We start from the raw sequence: 7,499 nt of genomic DNA on the forward strand, positions 1-7,499 counted from the left end.
ACCGCTCAGCATTTAGCCATGTGCTTTGAATTCAGTCATTGAAGTCTGTCTTCTACAACGTAATAGTTTAGACTTTTGATATTTAGATTCAAAGGTTGATGCTGGCCCTTGAAGACTGTATGGGAGCAATTTGTCATGTCTGCCTTGTGGAATCGGTACTCTAATTGAATTTAAAAATGCAGGCTGCTGCAACATGTAATATTACTGATCTATGGAGGAGTTTTGATATGTTAAATAAAAGATATTTTTGTCAGTATTGCTGTATTTTCCTTAGGGCATTTTTTTTTTCTTTTGTTTATTTTTAAAGAATGATTTATTGGGACCAGCAGTTAGCATAATGGCTATGTCGCTGGACTCCCACGTAGCCGACCGCGGTTCGCGTCCCGGACCCAGTGGTTTAAACTCACACCGGGTGCTTGTGCGTGCGTGCCCAAGATCCTGATGGTCGGGGAATGGAGGAGAGGGGATTGCAGCATGGCCCTCCCCCCTGGGGAGTGATTTCTCGCTTTCCATCTCTCTGTCTCTCTCTGTCTGTCTGGCGAGCGCACGCGCCCTATAGCAAAAACATCTCCAAAAGAAAAAAAAAGAATGATTTATTTAATTTTATTCATTCACTCATTTATTTTAATTCAACTAAAGAGAGACAGAGAGAGGGAAAGTGAGACAGCAAGCCATGAGGCCAGGACTTGAACCGTGGTCGGCCATGTGGGAGAATGTAGTACCTTAGCCACCACGCCACCTGCTGGTTCCCTTTGGGGCATTTTAAAACCAGTGATATTTGGGATATGGGAGGGGGATAATTTGCCTCACTGAGCCAGTTGCTGCGTGTGGGTGTCTGGATATAAGAATTTGGCTTTTATTTTTTTGAATTACTTATTTAATTTAATTATTTTATTATTATTATTGTTTTAAAGTTTGCTGTAAGGCATATGTGCTCACCAGAGAAAAAGAGAGAGAGAGAGAGAGAAAGTGAGAAAGCAAGCCGTCAGGTCTGGGACTCGAACTACAGTTGGACATGTGGGAGCCCAGTTCCTTAACTATCATGCTCCTTGCTGGCCCCGAATGTAAGAGTTTTTAGTTTTTTTTTTTTTTTTTTTTTGCTATAGGGTGTGTGCACTCACCAGAAAGACAGAGACAGACAGACAGATAGAAAGTGAGAAATCACCCCCCAGGGGGGATGGCCACACCGCAATCCCTTCCCCTCCATTCTCCTCTCGGGATCTTGGGCACACACGCACACACACCTGGCGTGAGTTTAAGCCACCAGGTCCAGGACTCGAACCGTGGTCAACTACATGGGAGTCCAGCGACATAGCCATTACGCTAACTGCTGGCCCCAATAGTAAGACTTTTTTAAAAAGTCGTCTTTATGGTGTGGCTTGGTGGCACAGCCTGCATGTACTGACTGCTGTCCTGGAAACCACATGGTCAAGTGCAGGTTCGGCTCCCTGGGCTGATCTGAAAAATCCTGAGCACCCCGGGGCACCCAGAGGGGGTGACACTCACGGCCTGACACAACTGCTGAGGGTCCTTACCGCTCTCTCCCTCTCTCATGCAGCCCTACGTTTTTAAATAGAATTTTTAGGATAGTTTCAGATTTACAGAAGGCCAGTACTGAGCATTCCTGTATGCCTTGCATCTAGGTTCCCTGTTACTGACATATTGGTGTGGTAAATTTATGGTACAGTTACAGTACGGTCTCCTTCATCAGCACTGAGGCATTATCGCCAACTGCAGTCCAGAATTTACGCGGAATTCCCTCACTTTTACCTAATGCACTGTTCCCATTCTAGGACCATTATGTTTTAGTTGTCATGTCTCTTTAGAGACTCAGGCTGCCGCCGTGTCTCAGAAAGTCCTAGTTTTGATGACCTTGACAATTTTGAGGAGTATTAGAATTACCAATTTTGGTCGGCTATTAGAATTATCCTGGTGTTTTTCTCAATATTAGACTGATATTTGGAACTTTTGGGAGGAAGACTATTGATACCAAATGACATCCTCATCAATTGTGTCAAGAATTATGACTGCTAGGCCAGCTGCCGGCATGATGCATAAGGGGGCTAGATCCCTCGTGGCCAACTGCACAGTTCAGTCCCAGACCCAAGGGCCTGAAAATCACGCCAGGAGCATGTATGTGCATGCCCAAAACCCACGAGGAGAGTAGAGGAGAAGGACTGCGATGTGGCCATTCCTCCAGGGGTAGTTTCTCACTTTCCCAGTTTCTTTCCCTCTCTCTTTTCCTCCCTCTCTCCCCTCTCTGTCTCTGGGAGGCACACAGACCCCTATAGCAAAACTTTGAAAGAAATGAATAAAAGAATGGCGACTGCTGATGTTGGTTTTAATTACTTGGCTGAACTTTCTCTGCTGGAAAGTTACCCTGCTCCTGCTCTCATTACATACTGTGCTGTTTGGAAGGAGGTCACTATGCCAACCTCACACTTTATTTTTTAAAGAATTTTTATTTAACTTTATTTATTTTTCATTTGATTAGAGAGAGACAGAGTGAGAGAGAGAAAAAGTGAGAAAGCAAGCCACCAGGTCCGGGACTTGAACCGCGGTTGACTACATGGGAGTCCAGTGACATAGCCATTACACCAACTGCTGGTCCCAACTAAATTTTTTTTTAACTTTCTAAAACTGGGGCCAGCAGGTGGCATAGTGGTTAAGGCGCTGGACTTCTACAGGGCCAACACCATTTGAGTCCTGGACCTGGCAGCTTGTTTTCTCACTTCCCCTCTCTCTCTCTCTCTCTCTTTCTCTCTCTCTCTCTCTGAGAATGCACATGCCCTATAGCAAACTTAAAAATAATGATAATAATTAATACAATTAAATAAATAATTCTTAAAAAGTTTAATTTTTTCTAAAACGGATCAATGTGTTTGCTTGGGATGAAATAGGTAAAAATCTTGAGTCGAGGGATGGAGAATCAAATCCATAGGTTTACTAGAAATTAAATACAGGCGTTTAGACCTGCACTCGACTTTAACTGGCAGGTTGGGTGGTTTCGATATGGCTGTGAAGTGCTGTGTTGTCCTCTCCCCTGCCGAAAGCAACTGTCTCCCACAATCTCTGTCTAACTCAGTTTATAGTAAGACAGGGACGCTTGGTCTCAAACACTATTCCTCTAAGTGTTACGAAACGGCTACCTATGCTTTGTGGATTTGCCCACATATCTAGTCATGTTCTCTCTTTAAAGGTTCGTTCCCTCCTGCTTCCAGGCTAACCATTGTGTTGGAGGCTATCTGGTTTGTGAGAGATTCATTTCAAATTCTGGGCAAGAAGAAAGAATTGGCCCTTGAAAGGATCACTGTTTTATAATAATTTCGAAAGAGGGTAATGTTTTTCTAATTGGTATTCATAAAAACTGTAGCCACTGTTTTATTTTTTATCTTTTTATTTAAGCTCTGTGCTAAAATTGCATAAACTACTATCATGTCTTTATATTTCTAATAAAGCTAACAGGAGAAAAAAAAACAAAAACCAAAAAACAACTGTACCAGATAAAACAAAACTGAGATGGGGCCAGTGAGTGGCACGGAGGTTAAGGTAATGGCCCGCACATGGCCCACTAGACAGTGGGAGTCCCAGCCCAGTGGCTTGAAACTCACGCCAGCTGCGTGTGCGTGCATGCCCAAAATCCTGAGAGGAGACCGGAGAAGGGATTGCTGCGTGTCTGTCTCCCGGGGGGTAATTTCTCACTTTCCTCTCCTCTCTCTCTCTCTCTCCTCTCTCTCTCTCCTCTCTGTCTCTCTCTCTCTCTCTCGTGAGCAGACAGTTCCCATAGCAAGAAACTAAACAAACTTTGTACAATCATATCTGCATTCAAGCCGAATTAATTGAATGAATAAATAATCGCTACCAGTGGTAGGGATGAGAGCTACAAATCAGATGACGTTTTTATTTCAGCTTTCATATGAATGAACACTTTCTCCTCTGAAACCCTGAAGGGAAGGAGGCCGTGGGTTGCGGGTGGGAGACTGACCCGTCGGGCTGCTGTGGAGCACGGGCAAGGGGTCGCCAGCTTCTGAGAGAACGTGTGGGCGGGTTCCCCTTCCCATGGGGTGAGTGCTGCCCTTCCCTGGTTGCTAATAGCTGTAACCATGCAGCATTTCCTCCGTAAGCCGAGGCAGGGCCCAGCTCCAGTGCAGTGTGCAGTGCCGCGCTGTCTGCCCTCTGCCACAGCAAGACTGCCGCCTTCCCAGCCCTGCGTGCTGTGGTGCTCGTGCCGCGGGCCGTCTGGTCTCACACACGCTCACCATCTGAGCACTGGTTTGCAAGTGACTCTTGAGAATTAGGCTTGTTAATGTTTTGCAGATGATGACAGAAGGAAGAAGAACACCAGGAGGGAATTCTGAGGAGGGACAGGTCGTATTTTGATTGCCTCTGACTTATTGGTAAGTATTTCAATTCTTTGCCTTTTTCTTTCTCTTGTAGGGCATGTGCGCTCACCAGGAGAGAGAGAGAGAGAAGGAAAAGTGAGAAAGTACCCTCCCCCCAGAGGGGATCGTGTGGCACATTCCTTCTCCTCCATCCTCCTCTCCAGATTTGGGGCACACATGCACACCTGGGCTGTTTTTCCAGCTGCAGGGTCTGGGACTTGAACCACACAGCCAGCCACGTAAGATGCAGTTGCTTTATCCCCACGCCACCTGGCTGGCCCACTATTTTAATTTGTTTTTTAATACTTATCGACCCCCGCTAGTTTAGGGAAGGCTTGTAGTAGCCTTCTCCAGCTGCCGTATGGAGGGCACAGGCCACAGCCTGGACCACGCCGTGGTGTGTACAGCTCTACCGTTCAGTGCTTAGGGAGTGTGTGCATTGGTGCTTTTTGAATTAGAATTTGAGTATACATCTTAGAGTCCTTTTTTTTTTAAAGTTTTTTATTATTATTATTTTTAATTTGATATAGGGCACATGCACTCCCCAGAGAGATACAGAGGGAAACTGAGAAAGTAAGGCACCAGGTCCCGGACTTGAACCGCAGTTAGCCCTGTAGGAGTCCAGCACCTTAACCACCATACCACCTGCTGGTCCCTATCTTAGATCCTTTATTTTTAAAAAAGGAATTATTTGTTTTTATTATTATTGTTTAATTTGCTATGAGACACATGCACTCACCAAAGAGAAACAGAGAGACAGAGAGGGAACGTGAGAAAGCAAGCCACCAGGTCCAGGACTTGAATTGCAGTTGGCTATGTGCGAGTCCAGAGCCTTAACTACCACACCACCTGCTGGACCCAGCTTCTTAACTTTTATGTGCCAGTAATATCTGTTCTGAGAAACTATGGTCACACTACTTGGGAAAACCATATTCTCAGCCGAACGTTTTTCACTTTCTTTGAATTTCTTGCCTTTATTCTGCTGATATAAGTTTGTGGTTTTTCACAGTGACTTTGTCAGCCCAACAACCTTGAAAATTAGACACATGAAGCAGGAAAATAATCTCATCAACTTGTAGCCTGATCAGATTTATTTAAATCGTGCTTGAGAGGGCGCGTGGTCAGAACACGGGGAAGCAGAGCGGGCTCGCTCAGGTGTTGGACTTCACGCTGCTGAGGCGCACGTGAAAGCTCTGTGCTGTAGATGCGCCATCTTGAGCGTACACATGAACCTTTTTAAAAGTCCTGTTGTCTTGGTTTTGTGCCCTTGACGATTCCTCTATAATTGGAATTTTCTCAACTTTTTCTGGTAGCGGTTTATATTGACCCCGACTTAGGAATAATGGCTTTATCACCAGAAGTTTGAATTGTGTCTTGCTACTAATATAAACATGACTTTGTTTTTTGAAAAATACAGTAATTGAGAGGCCAGTAGGTGGCATAGTGGTTAAGGCGCTGGACTCCCATGTAGTTGACCATCGTTCAAGTCCCAGACCCGGTGTCTTGAAACTCACCCTGGGTGCTAGTGCATGCATGCCCAAAATCCGGAAAAGAGAATGGAGGAGAAGGGATTGCTGCATGGCTATCCCCCCAGGGGGGGGTGAATTCTCACTTTTGTCTCTCTGTTTCTCTCTGTCTCTCTAGCACACACACATACCCTATAGGAAAAATCTCTCAAAACAAAAACAAACCACAGCAGTTAATAGAAGCAAATGACAGATTGGTGATTAGAAGTGACATGGCCAGACCCAGTGCTGTCACAGAGCGGTAACTCCAATGCCCTGGGAGACTAGAAACCATGTTGCTGACCACAGGTTCGGCTCTGGTCAGGTGAAGATGGGCCAGGTGCACACAGAGGCACCCGAGATCCTAGGAGCCAGAGAGCCGGGACAAGGGGTCACAGTGTGACGAGACCTGTCAAGGATATCTCTCCTCTGTACACGTTTGCATGTGCTATCGCAAGAGAAAAAGAATGAAAACGCGTGTCTCGGTTAACACAGATTCATAGTGAAACGGCACGTCGTTAGGTAGAGAACGAGTCAGTATTTCCATACTCGTTTTTCTCTTGTCCTGGTTATTGGCTATTTAAGGTGCTCCAGCAAAGCATAAAGAAGTTTACTTATTTACGGGCCATTGTTGGCATAGTGGTTGAGGCTGCTGCATCCCACCGCTGACTGCGGTTCAAGCCTTGGACCAGTTGCTTAAGAACCACTCAAGGGGGACCAGCAGTTAGCGTAATGGCTATGTCGCTGGACTCCCATGTAGTCGACCACGGTTTGAGTCCCAGACCCGGTGGCTTAAAACTCACGCCAGGCACGTGTGCACCCAAGATCCCAAGAGGAGAATGGAGGAGAAGGGATTGCGGCATGGCCATCCCCCTGGGGGGTGATTTCTCATTTTCTGTCTCTCTGTCTGTCTCTGTCTGTCGAGTGCACGTGCCCTATAGCAAAAACCTCTCCAAAAAAAAAAAAAGAACCACTCAAGGCACGTGTGCGTGTGTGCTCAGAATGCCAAAAGGAAAATGAAGGAGAGAGGGTTACAGTGTGACCATCCCCCATGGAGGGGCTCTTTTTCACTTTCTCTCTCTCTCTCTTTTCTCTGTGTCTCATTGGCAAGTACACACAACCTCTAGCAATTTTTTTAAAAAAATTAGAAGTTTATGTATTTGTTTTTTCAGAGAGACAGAGTCAGGCACAAATATTCAGCAAGGCTTCATACCACAGTCCACTCCCAGTCTGAGCCGCACAGTCAAAAGCGCATCACAAAGAACAGATCGTACGTACGCGCGTATGTGTCATTACTTAACGAAAAGATCTGAAAAGCGGGTGTTTATTTGAATGATATGCTGTTCTGTATTATTTGCTTTTCTGCTGTATAATTGCCATTACTAAAACAAATAAACAATGGGATGAATTAACTGGAAATTAGTGGAGCGGATAGCAGAACTAATTAAACTAGCAATATGTGTGAGAAAAGTACAACTATTTTAATAATGTTATATCCTCTGATAAAGTAATTTAGTTCTCTTTAAACTAGTGAATATTTATATTTTAGGTCATTTCTGTATATCTTAAAATGAAGACTTTTTAAAGGGAGAGCATAGGGGCCAGCAGGTGG

At 45.0% G+C, this 7,499-nt stretch overlaps 1 long non-coding RNA gene across 1 annotated transcript in view; it reads left to right on the forward strand.

Moving 5' to 3' along the window:
* LOC102489604 (uncharacterized) overlaps positions 1–7,201 on the forward strand; it is a 30,927-nt gene extending 23,726 nt beyond the window's left edge. Inside the window, exons 2-3 of the long non-coding RNA XR_334391.2 lie at positions 4,318–4,397; positions 7,060–7,201. This is a non-coding gene — a long non-coding RNA (uncharacterized LOC102489604). The remainder of the gene's footprint in view (positions 1–4,317; positions 4,398–7,059) is intronic.
* The last annotated feature ends 298 nt before the right edge of the window (positions 7,202–7,499 follow it).

The sequence above is a fragment of the Tupaia chinensis genome, unplaced genomic scaffold (assembly GCF_000334495.1).
Source record: "Tupaia chinensis unplaced genomic scaffold, TupChi_1.0 Scaffold000212_1, whole genome shotgun sequence".
Taxonomy (NCBI): domain Eukaryota; kingdom Metazoa; phylum Chordata; class Mammalia; order Scandentia; family Tupaiidae; genus Tupaia; species Tupaia belangeri.